Consider the following 17,802-nt stretch of genomic DNA (forward strand, 5'->3'; position numbering starts at 1 on the left):
TTGTCACAATAAAAGGGATCCGCGGAGAATCGCTGGCATACGTAGCACCGTCTGGAAGCTCGGATATGTATGCATACAAACCGGGCCGATACCGGAATATCTGACACCACTAGAGAAAGATTTAGGTATCCTTTTCACACATTACTTGTATTATGCAGTGAAGCTATCTGAGATGAATATTAATGGCTCGAGACGATTTTAGACTTTCTGAAGCTAATTCACACTGGAAAACATGACTAAAGGATTTCTGATTTTAACTCATAAATCCTGGTCACTTTCAGTCGTACCCGGCTTGGGAAGCTTCACTTAATATTTCTTTATAACATTCAAATACAGAAACTCTCTTAAAGACGATCATCCGCTATTCGAAAGGATTTTGGTCTTCTGAGACGGACATCTCAGAAAGATGAATTACTGGTCACTTTCAGAAGTGTCAAAATGAAAGAATTCATTGTAATAACTGCTTAATGCTACATTAAACAACATTAGCAAAAAAATTAAACAATATAAATAAAAAATATTAAATGTTTAACGATCTAGCTTTTCTTTACATTTGAGTAAGACAGCGCTTGTAGGCGAACGAACGCTCAAGTTCTCCTAATGGGGTAGTACAAATATCGACTACCAACTTGAATAAAGTGAATGTCCTGTAATGTATTTGCTAAGCATGCTAAACTTGAGGAGTCTTAGCTTAGCACTTAAGTAAGATAAGATATATATGCGTATAAAGTCTCATTGCGTAGCTCAGTAACCTTGTGTTCACAGAAGACGCACGGATTAGGAATTTCTTACTAATAACGGAAATGTGTACGAGAAATTGTTATGAAATGTTGATACAGTTGTGGCGCAGGAGTGGTGTTTCATGATTTCTTATCACGTTTCGAAAACTGTACACAAAAAGAATACGCAGTTCGTTAACACAAAATATGAAACTCAGCGCCTTTAGCCATTATTCTTTTCATTTAATCACGAGGTGACGAAACGTACTAAATTCCATTCCATGTTAGCTGTTTAAGAATTGCTGCGATAAACGTTTTTATTAGTGATTAGGGATAAGATATACGAATCCTCTATTCCCACAAATTTTGAAACATATCTGAAAATACAAAAACTCGAATCTAGGCGCATTTTTTGTCACTCGAAGCTTTCGAATCCTACTGTGAATAACCGTAAAAGGTTTTAATTGAAAATATTAATTTTATTGATGTTCAACAAATGGTTCGTTAAAAGTGTCTGATTATGTACACCACATGACTTCCTCGTACGGCCTATAAAATTTTGCACATTTTTTACTACACTTCATTTAAACTTATATCCTCGAATTTCATTAGTGATATATTTCCCATTCGATCAGTTGAGTTCTCACTTCGCGGCAAGGTAAATACACAAATTTTCAAAGCATATCTAGAAAAATATAGTAAAAAATAAAACGCCAAATATAGTTCAAAATCAACTCTAATTTTAATTGTAAAAAAATTGTAAAAAACAATTTTTACAATTAAAATTAGAGTTTCTACGCAAAAACAAGCAAATCGGCCAAAGGAAAGGAAAACAGATTTTTCGGTGCACAAAACTGAAAATCTACTTTTGGTCTCACCCGGCAAAAAGACACTGAAGTTGGTAGAGAAGACTTAATTCACTATTCTGCTAATAGTTTCAAATGTAAACAAACGGCGAGTTCGTTAGGCTTAGTACCACTTAAATAACTTTTAAATTGTTGATAACTCTACAACTATTGCATCAGATTAACTAAAGACATAAAACCTTAAGCGGAACATAAGAACGACATAAAACATAAGTCTTAAACTTTATGAATATCAAAATTTTTCTGGTGAATTTGACGTATTTTCAAATTTTTAATGTAACTGTTGTATTATTCTTAGTATTTAATTAGTTCTAAAAACACATCCTATTTTGGTTGTTGGTTGATTTGTTGTCGTTGCGGCTTATCTCACTTGCCCGATAAAAATATTAGTACGATTCCACGAATTTTATCGTAGTTGCGAGAGTAAGATTACGTCAAGCGCTGTAGCATGAACCTGGGACACCTTAAAGGTGTTAGTACGACTGTACACGGTTCCGTCCTAGTTTTGAAGGAGAAATTAGGGCGATAAACTTAGGCGATAGCCCAATCGTGTTTCACATCTCTTCCCTACCAAGCCAGTAGACTCTCGGGACTCTCGGCTCTCGGGAATGTTTAGAGTGCCCTGACCGCAAAGACACTATACGCTTATAAATATCTAAGCTTTTTGGGGGATTCGAGCCTGGGCCCATTCTTATGGCAGCTAGCATTGCTAACTACTATACCGACAAGAGCTGCGTTTGTTGATTTATGCAAGGGAAAATGATGGGAACAGTAACTTCCGAAGAAGAGGCATTTCCGTCAAAGATTTTTAAGAGAAGCTCCTTTCATATTAGAATTCCAAATAAGTTGAATTACGAAAACTCGATGTGATCAGCTCTTTTGCCGGAATAAGTTACTTAGTGTTCAATGCCTTTAGTCATTCGACCATCACATCCCTTTTTTAAACAACGAAATTTCTTTGCATAACAAAAACAACAGTTCTTGCTTCCAGATATTAAAAATGTCTGGATTGGTCAGATAGAGCCGTGTTGGTAATATGATCTTAGAAATTAAATTGTTGATTAAAAATTCTTTCCTTTTCGATATCGACTGTGTAAATTATAATCTAAAGTTTTCAGATTGGAAAGTTTCTTTTTTTCTTCCAATAGTTGTGAATTTTCATTCATGCGCAAAACTCTAGTAGAATCAAAAACATTCTTTGGTTTTTTCAACAGCATCTTCTTTCTTTATTCATATAAGTTTTGGAAGGCTCATTTTGTCAAGTTAAATGCAGCAATTCAAAATTAATGTCTTATTAATATATTGTAGTGTTACGGATATAATGGTAAAAATAATTTTCAAAAATTATGCTAGAAACAGCAAAGCAAAAAAATAATCTTGATGTATTAATTGCATTATTCACAGAGGCTACTAAAATCTACAAAAATGAAGAAAATACAGATAAGAATCTAAACAAAAATGAGAGAAATAAATATGCTCAAAATGTATAGAATATAAATTATACGTATCAAAAGTAAAACCTGAGGGTAATAATTATTTTTTTTTTATTTATTTTTTAAAAATTTTCTTCATTAGCAGTCTTTGGCCATGCTAGACTCAAAATAATGTTAATTTTGTGTGCGGGGTTTATGACATAAAAAATAGTTATTTGAATAAATCCAGAGTAAACGAAAGGGTAATTGCGAAATGATTTCGTCGATAGTGGGTTTATCTATATCAAAGAAAACAAAAGATAAAACGACTAGATTTTCGACAAAACAAACACTTCAAAGCTTATAACATAAGGTACGCCGATTGCTAGAATGAAATCGATAAAACTGAGCTGTAGAAATTTTAAGAAATAGTTGAGAATATAAAATTTAGCTTCGTTTGGAGCTTGCTAGCGAAGAATTTTTTTTTTTTTTTTAATTAAAAACTTTCTGTTTCAACCAAGCACAATTTTCACTTTTGACTGGCATTTCATTTACAGTCTATATATTACTCTGAGCATTCTTTTCTGTTTTATTAATCCAAATTTTAATTTGGAGTCATTTGCCCAGACCCAGAAGGGCTATTAATTTCGTTTTGGCATTTTGCGTTGGTTCACTACAAACGGCGTTTCACTCTTCAAACTGTTGCCACCAAATATTAGAGCCTTGCATTACATTTAAATAAATTAAATAATGAAGAATATACATGAAGGTAAGTATATTTCTCTTACTATGAAAAAACAACGGTACCTAGAGACATCCAATTCTGAATACCGTAGTGCTTCACTCGAATATGAGCATCTGGTAGCCCAAATTTGAAATTTGTTGTATTATCTATTTCATATTTTGTAAAACTTTAACGAATTTTTTATTAATAAACTCGACGATTTCAAAACGAGCAATGGCAACACTGTACGAGAGAAAGATTTTTATCTCCAGCGCGCGAGACTGTGTATCGGAAATTCTAAAGATATGCTCTTTTAAAATTATTTTGTGATATTGCTGTTGAATTGAATTTTTATGGTTCAAGTTCGAAGAACATGACATTTAATAAATAAAGGTAACAAAACAAAACAAAAAAAAAAAAAAAAAAAAAAAAAAAAAAAAACGCTGCTTTGGGCGTAATATTAAATTTCTGTCTGTAGCTTCTTTATACTAAATATTAAATTTCTGACTATATTTTCTTTATATAGGTTTCAATAGTTTCTGGGCGTAATGTAATTAATAAAAATACACATATTTGTGTGTACACATGTATGTCTGTATAAAAAAGTAAGTAATGCAGGCATTTCCTGAAGTATATTCCTCATTTTCTTTCTGTGAATCTTGACAATTTCGCAACAATATATTAAAACTTATCCGCAAAAATTTATAACACTCCTTTTAAGATTTACAAAGGGAATTTTCCAAAAACGTTTTAATATTTCTGAACGCCTCATAAAAAAATACAAATTCACAAACTCCATTGAAATAATTATACATCGTAGTGCTCATCACAGACAACATCTTAAAATCTTTATGAATAGCTTTGCCTCGGTTGACACGTCAGCCAACACTTCAAACAAAATCGGTTAAGGTTAGTTAGGTCATTCTTATTAATATTACTTAAAGTTATAAATGGAGAAGCTGGCCTTGATGTGGTCATGGCCCTCCCGATTTGGGACAAGGGTATTGGTTTCCTTACTCTCTGATGCATAATGGCCATGGACCAATCACTTTCTTCACTTAACCTTTGTTTTGATTAAACTGAAAATGTTATTAAGAGCACACCTGAAAATTAGCTACCTTCGCTTCCTTCTTCTTTTATTCATAAAACTTCAGCACGAGAACGTAATACATCATCTCTCCTCCAACTAGTCTTCATTTTTCTTTTATTAAATTTCTGATTGACATTTGAGTTTCACTTATCAAATAATAGTTGATCAGTTATAAATAAAAATCAGAAACCTAGAAGGAAATTTATGTCAATCTACGAGACCTAAGATGTCTCATTTATCTTAAATACTTCAAAATCGTTGTTCATCAGCATAACAAACTGAGTCATTAAAAAAACTATTTAAGCTATACATTTTAATAACATTCTTCATTTATGATAACAAAACTTCTGTGCTTTCACGAGTTCCATGCCTGTACACTAACAGAAATTAAGGCATTTTTTGGTCTTATTCTTGCTGACCTTACATTCCAAAAGTAAGAGACCTTAGATTCGAAAAGTAAATTTAATATTATTCTATCAAATCTTTCTACTTGTCGTCCAACCTTAGATGTCAAGCAGTCGTCTGAGTCCTTTTCATGTAGAAAATCTTATACAGTCCTTTGAATACAACAGAAATGAGATTAAATTCTTAGTATAAGCGAATACGAACAGGTACTCTCAAATAAGAATCAATCAAGTACTAGAAGAGTAATCCATCTTGCGACGGTTAAAAGTTATTGGTATGGAATGGCATAAGTTTCCGGCCACGTTCCGGTTTCCATGACTATTCATATTACCTTCAGTTATCTTAAATAAGCGAAACTCCAAAGCATTCCCCTCAAAATGATACTTTTACATAGTGGTAGTGTAATCTACCTCGAGTTCGTAGTAGAGGGCTTTTAAGTTGGCATACAAACGTCTAAGAGTTTGTACATTTTCCACGCCTACACTGACTCTATTCCTGAGTAAAACTCTTTTTACGAAATGTCCCTTAGCAAAATGGTTTTCCTGTACAGCTACTGTGAAACCTATATACCAAACTGTTTTCCAGTACAGCTAGTGTGAAATCCTGACAGAATACTAAGGACTTAAGCTCTTATTGATAAGAGTTACCATCTAAAACGCTTTCCATCTTCGGCGTCCTGTCTGCATTACAGCACATCTCGCAGATGAAAATAAATCCAGCAGAACACCAGTACCTTTTCGCTGTCAGATTGAAGATTTGGTCTTCGCTGTCATTTCTTGCCAACTGGAGTCGTTGTTCGTTTATTCCATTAACTCTTCATAGCTTCGAATCAAGGTCTTCCATTTGAGCCTTTTTTTCAGATTTTATTTGCACAGGGTTTAATTGCTTCTTTGATGTTATAGGATCTTCGCTAACTTATCTGATTACTGTCGCTCCAGTGCTATTATTTAATTCACCCATGGAATATTTTTAATCGAGAAAAACTTCACGTTATGCTTCTACCCATATAATCTAGTTTCTTATAATTTCAACGTCAACTGGCTCAAAATTAAAAGTTCTGCAAAATCGTACATTAATTGCACATGCAAGCGTGACAAGTAGCCACAGACCAAATTAAATGCGCAATAAATGATAAAATAAGCATAGAAAAACGCATTAAGAAAATGTGTGATTTAAACAATGTTAAAAAACAATAACAATTTTAAAAAAACAATGAAACTAAAATATGTACATAAAAATAAAAATATTTACAAAAATTGCAACACCTTACCAAACTGATAATTTTTATGAATTTTTTTTTTTTTTTTTTTTTTTTCCTTTGAGAACATACAGATTCCCCGTACACCACATATGTACAACACGGGGCTTACAGAATTAAGTTAACTAGAACATTAAAGGTTACATGTATAAATAAACATTAAAAATTACATGCATAAATAAAGCGAACAAAAGCAGAGAACGGCAGTCTGGACTTCACGAAAACAGATAAGTTCACTGGCCAAGTCACTCCGAACATTTTCAAATCGTTCTGTAAGCATAATCTAGGGCCATCAAATATAGGGCACGAGAAAATCAAATGTTCCACATCCTGAGGAACTCTTTTTGAACATTCACATAAATTGTTTGATCGTAGATTAAAACGAAACAGATAACTTGCAAATTTACCGTGACCAGATAAAAACTGAGACACTTTAAAATTTAACGAGAGGAAAGACTCGGAATTCAGTCTATGGTAAATAGAAGGAAGGAACTTTTTGGTGACTTCAGCATTACAAGATGAAATGTATTCCTCATTCCACATAGTTTATGAACATTTGAACCTTTATTTTAAGTATTAACAGATGTTTCACCGAATCGTTTGTTTTTTCATTTTTCATTTTTTTTTCAATGTTTTAAATTTTCCGAATAGACTGGCTGATTTATTTCAAGAAATCAGGCCTGAGTACTGGCAAGAGAAACTGAGATAAAAAGCTGAGAAAATGTCGATCTAATATCCTGAGTTTGTCCTCATACATGTTGGACTTGTAATGTTTCTAACTACTTTGTTGATGATTACGACTTATCGCTGAGTTCAAGTCTGTGAATGAAAAGTCCAGTGAAGGATTAAACTCACCCTTTATCATCTCAAACTAAGAATACAGATGGGCCCTTTCTCGGGCTTACAAAAACGCCTACTCGGGCTTCAACTCAAGATAAGAAAATAAGAAACTAATCTAATGCTAAACGAAACTGAGCCGAAGCTGTACAAAACTGTCTGACGTGGTCGGCCCTTAATTAAATTAACTGGCTCTAATATCAGCTACCACGTACGATACGGCCGAGCGTAGTTAGCTTTAAACAACGAAGCAGCCTGGCGGCAAACATGCGCCACTAAGGAAGCCTAAGCTTTTTTGCTGAAGTAAGAGAAACCTTCCTTTAAATACTCTTTCTACCTCATTTACATGTAACGCGATACTGAAAACATATTCTGATAGCGAATAGTAGGTGGGAAATAAGAACAGACAATAAAGCATGTTGAAAAATTAAAATAACTGTTATAAACTTTAAAAAATCTCTACAGAGAGTATGCTTCCAACTGGTTCTAAGAAAGCATGTTTTTAGGGGGAGTTGCATTTTTACCTAAGAGGTCTGATAACAACTTTATAGTTAAGATACAATAACATGCCGAAAAAAATATTAATTTAGAAGTCAAACAACAAAAATCAACATTGATTTTTGACTTCTAAATTAACTTTTTAGTTGTCACAGGGAAACCCGCCTGTTGATGCAATTGCTACCAGAACGTTATAAAATAGGGCAAAGTACTGGAAGTGTTTAAAATAAAACTGAATATTAATGATAAAATTTTGTACTAATGTATATTGCAATCGTCTATGTCTCTTAAATCTACAGCCATTGTACAGCCACCTAGCCCTGGCTGTAGATAAGATACATGGCCATTCTTGCCTAAATTCTTAAATTCTTCAATAAGCGCTGGATAGTGGAGGACGAAGATCATCCACCTGCTTACCTCTGGTAAACGCCAGGTGCTCCCGTCCTCCGTCACCTGTAGGATTGCAATCGTCTATATGTAAAATAATATACTTTATAACATTTTGATAATTTCTTATTTATGTGATTTTAAGCTCAGAAAAGAAATGCAGAAACGCAAGAAGTTTAAGCAATCAAAATTCTTTTTGAGTTTTAATTTTATTCAATAGCACAAGTTTGCAGCAGTAATGCAGCAATAAATATTATATTTTATTGAAACAAATATTTAGAGGGTTATTCATATTTATATATTTTTTATATTCTTTTTCATTTTCAAACGTTTTAATTGAGAATTTTTCTTTCAGGTGCAAGACTATAATTGGAGTTTTCAGATTGCAACTTCTAATTCACACGTATGAATTTCTCATCCTGGTTTAAAAAGACATTTTGTTTCTTGGCCAAAAAATACCCGGCCAGGTTTAACTCGACGAGGTGAACGCACTTTGAGGAGCTTACATCATTAAGTGAAACATTGATTAAGTTAAACAGTTCAGAAGATTTACAGATCTTGATAAAAAAAAAGTGTATCCTGCAAACCTGCCAGAACTTTCCGCTTTCTTAACCTTTCAGTGGTTGTAATTAGAGTGGAGTTAACGGAAAAGAAAAATTTTCAGAAGCACTGATTGCAGTAGAATGGCATGGTGCCCGGACTTCCTGATCAGAACTCTATATCAATTGAACATTAATATTAGACAACTTCCTTAAGCACTTTTATATAATGGCCAGTTATGTGTGGCTACACAAGTCGATGAATTTACATTTAGTAAATTAAGTATGTTATAAATACATACTTTATTAAAAAGATACAGTAGAACTATTAAAAAAAAAAGAAAATTGCAGTATGAAGACTTATGATTTCAATCTAATACTTCGGGGAAGGGTTTTAAAAATTTCGAAATATTGTAGAACTTGACTCGCAACAATCATTTCCCGCGTATATTGCCCTCCACTTTTGGCCCCGAATGAAGCTGCATATTATTAAATAACATTAAAATTATTCTTCCATTTATCGTTTCTCAAATTTTCATTCTGCTGCTTTAATCGTTTGTGAACCAACCACCTTCGCAGTGCAGCATTTGCGGACAACTCTTGCACAAGAATGCCTTTAAACACCTGCGTGTATGGGCCTGAGGTACTTCTCCAAGCTATTGCTTGAGCACATGATCTTCAGCGTCTGCGTTATCAGTGTCATTTCCAAACGTTATTTCGTTTAAAGTTACAACAAATTTATTTCCATTAAATGTTAATTAGTTTATTCATGTTGACTTTCGGGAGTTTTAAAGGTAATTTTTCGTTGGGTATTGAAGTAACATGGGGGAAGAAGATAAAAATTGACTAAAGATAGTGCCGAATTTCAGTGAGACTTAATAAGCTTTAGGGGAAAAAAGCGTTTTTGAGTGCACAGAATAGAGGCAACGGGGAACATGAAAACATGGTCAGTCTTCAAAAGTCACATTTTTTATTTGAGGCAAAATTTGACCTAAGAACAATAGACAATATATAACCTTTTTTTTTTAAATAGCTTGTCATTATAGTTTATTCAAACTAGAAATAATAAATATTATTTATTTACAATATATTATTTTATTTCCAGTGAAAACAATTTCTTAGATTAATCGTTTTCAAGGATTCACAGATTTTGTTTCTCATTTCCTCTCCTTGTAAAACGATAGTAAGAGATTCCGCTACATTAAAACATTTCTAAAAATTTAAAAAAAAAAATTAAACATATCGTAAAAATTTTAAAAGTAAAAGATTTGGTACGTTAGATAATTTATGGTATTAGAAACATCTTTAAAGTAATGACAATGAGGCAGCAAATCTTTATAAAAGTGATCAATTGGATAAATAATAAATTAATCATACTTTAATTTAAATGAATCAATGCATTATTAAAAAAGTAAAATAGAGGTTTAAATTATTGTGTATTCATTACTTTGAAATTTCAAACTTGTTAAGAAATAACTGAGTTATCAAATCTGAACAAAGAAGTTTGACAAATAACATCACTTTTTATGCTGATAAAAATGCATTTATTGCTTTTAAATCGCTTAGTTTATTACTGAAAAACAGAGTGGTTACGTTTTAAAGACAAATTAAGTAACTTATGTTTTGCCAAACGGCAACACTTAAAATCCGCTGCTGAGCAAACCACGTCAAAGATAAATGATAGATATATTGAGCTTAGCGGCAATATTTGTCAAGCACTGCTTCTGTATTTTTCCATTTTTTTTCTTTCGTCAGTTTGTAAAGCATAAGCCTAGCTACAGATTTCATTTTGCCAGAACAAGACTGTTAAAACAATACACCGTCTTCAATCTTCTTTTTAAAGAAAGAAGATTCTGCGTCGTAATACATGGCATTGCAAACTTTCTTACTATATTAATTTAAAATGGACACGTCAATGCCTTTTCGATCTTTTCCCAATTGTAACAGTGCCCAATTCTGAAAATCACTGCACAGCACATATTTTCTCCGCTTAATATGAGACTCTAGTTCGAGTCAGCCTTGATGCGTGCGCTTTTCATAAATGGAAACACACTGAACGGAAATGAAGTGGGAAATAACCAATTAGCGGTCTGCCGCATCTATCTTTACCGTGGCTACGAAGCAAATCAGAAGGAAAAATGACTCTGAAATGCCTATTCTAAAGTAATGGACTATGATAATGCAAATATTTATAAGAATTTTCATTTGAGCTGTTATAAATTAAATGCATATAAAAGTATGTAACAAAATGCTTCAAAAAGGAAAAGACTCAGTTAATGCGATAACTGAACTGCAGACCAAAATAACCTAAAAAAAAAACGAAAGACTGTAAATCCTACGAAATGCGAAAAGCTGTTTGGCGTTTTCTATCAAACACACTCACTTACATAAATATGGTGATGCAACATGGACTGCTCATTGCTATGTCACATGATACAGTTATTTCAGTCATGGAGAATGAAGAAGGGGTAACGGGGAACGAGTTGATTTCACGCGTAAACCTCTTTCAGCTCTGGGGTATTTTTATCACAGTAATTTTATCATGTACGTTATTTGCTACCTATTGTTTGCAAATCGTCTCTCCTTCTGTAAATTACCACTATTTTTCTCGTTCTGGCCAGGAAAACTTTACTAGCACGGTTTATTCTGCAAAAGAACAACTCATTCAAGGTTATGGCCTTTGGAAATTTCTTACAGGAACGGACAAACGTTAATAATACAAATAAGAAAGAAATTACTTTATTGGTACAGTAAAAAAAAAAAAACTGTACTGTGTTTAAAATGATTTCACTTTTAAGTTTTTAAAGGGGGTTTAGAAGCACGGGGGAAGAAATGTTTCTGTTCTATGTACGCAACATAGGGCTCTAGAAACATTATTTATGGATTACAATAATGCTGCGAGTGTGAAAAGCAGTTATCTGTATGACATAATATAGTAAACCAATGTACTTAAAATTACATAAATAAGATAATAATTAAAATAAAACTAAGCGAAACGTGACCGTCAAAGGTCATTGGCCGCCAGTGATCCACAGATTTACGCTCACTGCTGTGAAATGGCGCACTAACTTTAGGCAATTTAAAATAAAATTTGATCGAAGGCCACTGGTGCCCATGGAAGCAGTTGGTCACCAAACTAATAATTGTCACCAGACCACAGAACTTAAGACTGACAGTTACTGGCTTTAGATAGATTTTAAAATGAAATTAATCTGAATTGTTCCATCAATGATCAATTTAGTAGTGAAGACCGATTTTTCAAGGACAAAGGTCACTAGCCGTCAATTTAAAATACAAGATTGTAGAAGTAGTGGTGTAAATTTATGCAGACTTTTACAATAAAATTAAAATAAAGAGCGCCACTGTTCATCAGTATTGTTGGCCAGTGGTAATAATATAAAAATAACTTTCAAGATTTGAAACGGTTTACATATGGTAGCCTCAGGTGTAAGTATGAACTTGAAAGATGAGGGTTTTTTATTACTTTTAATGCAGCTGGCAATACGGAGACAAATATCCTTATGCCATACAGAGATCCCCAAACTGCAAAAAATACAATAATAATACAATAGAATGCACAATACAATAATTTACACAAAGAAGTGTGAAGTGCAAAAATGAATTACACAAAAAGAAAAATGTATTGGATAAAAGTTATATATAAAAGTAAAAACAAGATCAAGTCTGCAATCTGTTTAGTAGGTCTTTAGCCTCCCCAGTATGTGGAAAACCTATACTGGGTTTCTGTTCTTAGAGAGCACTGAGCAGACGAGATGCCCAAGCGTTCATTACTGCACAGCTTCAGCAAAGGAAGCAGGTAGGACTACCAACATAACGTGCAATCCCTGCTCCAAATGCAGTAACTTGCAGGAAAATTTTGACAATATATTAAAACTCTAAATGATTATAGTATTTCAGATAATTGTGAGCTTTTCTGAAACAAGTTGTTATAGAGCGGTGGTCTCAATACCGATGCGTATTTATATTCTCAAACACACAAGTCAGAGGCTGCTGTTATAAGAGTTTTTTCTACATACTCTATTTTAGTGTTTAGAAAAATAGAAAAATAGCAGAAAGAATCATAATGTATTTTTACTCCTATTGAACTCTCCAATCTGCGGAGTATTTCTTTAAATATAAAACATTTATTATTTTCAGAATTTTTTGCCATTCATGAACTTTCTACAATAGCCAACTATTTCTGAAGTGTGTGCATACTATATAAAATCGATAATTTTCATCTTTTAAATAATGCATTGCGCATATGGGACTCTGTAAAGACAAGTTTAAAAAATGAAGAGAATTCTGAGCCTCCGTGTATAATATTAGGTATTAGAAACATATTGTATAAATTACAAATATAAATAATGTTGGAAACATTTATAATGATCTATTGCATACATTGTAAATTAAATGTATTTTAATTTACATTAATTAGATATATAATTAAAAAAATAAAACAAAGATTTAAGAAGTATACTGACTAGATTTTTAAACAGTTAGAGTTTAATTAAATATGAAAGATAAATTAAACATTATGTACTTTTGACAAAACTCAGTACCCTGAAAACTTGCTATGTGTGAGGGCGCGTGGAAGGCAAAGAGCTTACGTTTCGCGTAGTGACTCCATTTAGTAAAATGCGATGTTTAGAAATATAGTTGTGTAGCGTAACATAACGCAAAGTCAAAAAGTTTAGAAACACTCTAATAAAGACATTTCTAACTTGGAAAAGGTAGCAAAGTTAACTGTAGCAAGGAATATAGTTCAAAGTATGTGCCAAATTCGGTATTTTAAAAATACAAACAATTTTTCTCTGAAGAGTAATAGCTTATTTTATCTACTGACGTTGCTCATATGTATTCAATATCTATGCTGTACTATTTCCTGATTTATTTTGTATACCAGTTGTTGGGATTTTAATGCTGATGGGTACTCTTGTTTTTAATTAGTTCAAACAGGCACTCTTGTTTGCAATTAGCGTCAGTCAAATGTCAAAGACTTACTTCCAGGCAGTGCAATGGATTTATGACAACGGTGAAAATGTTTTGTTCCGAAATTACTAAACAAAATTACCTTAGCCATGTACGTCGAACGCTAGTGACCTCTCACTGCAGCACCTGCAGACTTGAACTATGTAACGAAATACGGAGGAGAAGCATTGTCACTTGTGCAGACATTACCGTTGTTCTCATGTTGTTATCGAATTGTTCTCATGTTGTTATCGAATTGTTCTCATGTTGTTAATTCGTGGGAAATGTCTTTAATCAGTCTCATTCCGCTTGAAGGCTAGAATTATATCGGCAGGGCATCGCAGTCAGAAATCGTTGGATTCTTCTCTTTTTATTTCCGAAGCTACACCTTCTTCATTCAAATTTCTTTCCATACTCTCATTGTTTCTATCATTCTCTCTATTCTCATTGGTAACGCTCTAATCGTTTTCCATTTTTCCGTTTTCCATTTGGAAAAAAATTCGCATGTCATTGGTGTGATGAAAAAAGAATGATTTTTGTTTCTCTCATTCTTTAAAAGAGTGAACGAGCTTTTCTTAATTTTTAAGTGAAATTTTAAGTTCAGCCGGAGCCCCAAATAAGACAAGGTCCGATATTTTATTTCTTTTATTAAACTTTTTTTTATTTCCAATATCTAGTCAAAAAATTACAAAGAACTAAAATCTTACAAACAGAGGAACAAACAATAGAACTTACAACAAAAAGACCAAAGTCATTGTCTAAGGAGCGCTCTTGCCTCCCAGCATCTCGACTCTTCTGCAAGACCACGACGATCCCTACATCGAAGCAGAGGTGGTCTCTGTCCATTTCTTCTCCAGAATTACAAAGTGGGCAAATAGGATCGGTTGAAATGCTTATGCGGCGCAGGTGGGTGGCAAGGCAATCATGTCCTGTAGACAGACAGAAAGCCACGACTGCATTTAACTAACACATTTAATTTTATTTAACTATTTATCAGGAACTTATTATATTTTTATTTATATCTTTATATTTTATTGAATTTTAATTTTAATTTAATTATTGTTATTTTGATTATCAGTTATTTTATTTATATTTTCCCCTTCTTTCTGACCGTAGGGCCCCGGCATTTCTGATTTTAGATATTAATCTTAATGCTAGTCCTAAAATTCGTTTCCCAAACAGAATTATCATTTTTTGACATTTACTGGAACTTGCCATGAATTGAAACACTAAAGCGCTATACTCACTATCATTTCCTGTTCCTGTATCTCGTCTATTATCTGATAGTGGGTAGCGGAAAAGAGGGCAGCAACAGCAATCAGACATTGTTGACATTCAAAGAATATACTCGAAAGAAATACTTTCAGCACGAGCGGATCAGTTGGGACGATAAAGATATTTCGTTACAATGTGATGATCTTAATTCCATTGTTCAAAGTTCTTTCTTTTGCTTGAAGAAAAGAAATATTGGTACTGTAGAGATGAGATGCTCATTTTGCACCAAACGCTGTAAAGTCCTTTTCCGGCTCCGCTTTAACCGCCCATGTGTTCGACAATATTTTCTTACTGCGAATGAAATTTCCGCTGGCAGTGTTAGGTGAAAATAATGTATTAAGTTCATGAACAATGTAAATTAACATTTCGTACAGCAATATACACTGCGAAAAAAAAGTGGACAGTTCGATATCTCCCGTTCTACTGGGCTGACTTGACAAAATTCGACTTGCTTTTTTCATGTCTCGAAAACGTGACTTAGGATATGTATTAGATTTATATATGGCATTGTTCTAACATAGGTATTTTGACACAAAATTGAACTTTTTCTGAAACGACATGCTAATTTTTTTCCACATTTCAATTCTACGACTCAAATTGCGCCAAATTGCAAAGTTTTGTAAAAATCGCACGAGTAATTTTTAAAAAATTAGCCCTCAAAATTTTAGCTCCTCAATGTTAATTGAGTTTGGTATATATTTATAAATATCTCTTTTTTTAATTAAATGCATTTGATTCTTCTTTTCCCATTTCGAAATTTAGGTTCATTCCAAATAACATTTGCCCATTTTTATGATTTATTTTTAAAATTTGTATTTTTAAATAATATTTATAAATTTTTTGAAAAAAGATTTTAGTTATAATCTATAAAAGTTTTACCATAATCTTAAACTAGATGTATTTCTAAGCATACCTGTAAAATTTACACTTTTTTATTCAAATTTTCCGAAGATATACTTTAATTCACATATATTGGCGCGTTTTGAAATTTGGCATATTTATTAAAAGCGATAATAGTATCAAATGTGGTTTAGGACTTTGTTAAAATTATTTGGAAGTAGGAACGATGTGACTTTTTTTTCGTCCATGCACAATGTAAAAAGGTAGGAACGAGTGAATTTTTTTCCACTCCTGCACAATGGAAGGGAAAGGAAAATAGGTTGAACTGAAAAAATTGCGCGAAGATAAATTTTTTAATTTCTCCTTAAATTTCGCACCAAATTTTACAAAATTTAATATCTAGACATAATTTGAGTCGTAGAATCGAAATGTGGGAAAAAATTGATATGTTACTTCAGAAAAGTCTGATTTTGTGTCAAAATACTTATGCTAGAACAATGCTATATATAAATTTAATAAATATCCTAAGTCGCGCTTTCAAGACATGAAAAATACAATTTGAACTTCGCCAATCGGCCCAGTAGAACGAGAGATACAGAATTGAAACCCCCTTTTTTCTTTTTATTTTTTTTTAAATTTTTTTTTATTTTTTTTATTTTTCAGTGTGTATATCAGTAAAGTTAAATTAGAGTTAAATTAAACTTTGAAGTTACATTTTGAAAAGCAGTAGCTTTTCAAAATGTAACTTCAAAGTTTTGAAAACTTAGCAGTACTCTAATTTAACTCTTATCTAACGGGACAATTCGCGGTCGAGAAGCCTAGAGGCGCCAAATCGTGGTTTGAGAAACGACAACAAAATTTGGAGTCTTCCCATGGCTCTCTTGACCCACCAGCAGAGCGTTTAACTGAACATTGGGCGGTTCCATCCACGTTCGAATCCTGGTGAATGGGCTGGATGGATGGGAGTTCCTCGTGTGTAACATGTAAACGAGACAAGCTTCTCCACTGAGACATCCTTGCCCATAAGCAGCCAGCCCTCGAGTTGCTTTGCCTTAATCAATTAAACTAACTCTTGCATGGTTCTTTAACACTCGAAATCTCAATGTTATTGAGCAGATCTACGATACATGTAGGCTGTACAATACATAAATTCTACACCAACGAATACGATAAAACTTAAGAGTAAGCAGCAGGAAACATTATTAGCTAGAGAATACTTCTGTTTATTTGTGGAGTTCTATGCCCCATAATTTTTTTGAAACTGTGAACTACCGTTAGGAACCTAGAAAGTATCATGCAGGGTCTATTAGGGCATTTCAAAGCAGTTAAACATTAAAATGGCAAAAAAAATTAACTGGGTTTTAATATCACTGAGGTCAGGAAACCGTAGTTGGAACACTATACAATATATAATTACCCTTTTTATTTCTTCGGCGTATTCAATGAATAATTTTATGAATTATATGAAAACAAAATTCTACTTACGTGGCGAAAAGCAAATTTTTGAAACTTTCGTGGGTGTGGTTATTTGTATCTATAACATCTATGCGAAGCAGGAGCAATGAATCTTGTCGCTTCAAAATTCTTCTGGAGAGGTTAATCGAACAGGATGTAAGAGCTTTTGTTTACCCTCTCTAAGAGTGTTTTCTATTAATATACGAATAGAGCTAGATAAAAATTATATTCTGGTACCTAAAATCTGTGTATAAGATCTGTAAATCTTACGAAGATGTAGAAGATTAGAATATTTTACATGCTATTATTCATGTTCGCGATTTTCAAACACGATTCTGAAGAATTAGGGGTAAACATTGATAACATAGTGCACAGTTATTGCGAAACAGTCGTATTAGTCATTTTAGCTGATAACGTGGCAGACGGTTGATATTTGGAGATGGAAAACAAGAGAAAAATCGTCTTTTTTAAATAGCAGAAGAGAGATGACTAGATAATGAGTAAAAAGATAAGTTATACAAAAATA

General features: G+C 32.9%; 1 long non-coding RNA gene across 2 annotated transcripts in view; it reads right to left on the bottom strand.

Annotated features, from left to right (window-relative positions):
- LOC146996184 (uncharacterized) overlaps nt 1-17,588 on the bottom strand; it is an 81,158-nt gene extending 63,570 nt beyond the window's left edge. Inside the window, exons 1-2 of one of the 2 annotated variants that reach the window (XR_015041869.1) lie at nt 17,307-17,588; nt 14,337-14,635 (exon numbers count right to left, since the gene is read on the bottom strand). This is a non-coding gene — a long non-coding RNA (uncharacterized LOC146996184). Of the gene's footprint in view, nt 1-14,336; nt 14,636-17,306 lie in introns of those variants that run through there. The other variant, XR_015041868.1, reaches the window with a different exon arrangement.
- Nucleotides 17,589-17,802: the final 214 nt, after the last annotated feature.

Source organism: Stegodyphus dumicola, chromosome 7 (assembly GCF_044657685.1).
Source record: "Stegodyphus dumicola isolate Sdum_Otavi_A_Nest chromosome 7, ASM4465768v1".
Lineage (NCBI taxonomy): Eukaryota > Metazoa > Arthropoda > Arachnida > Araneae > Eresidae > Stegodyphus > Stegodyphus dumicola.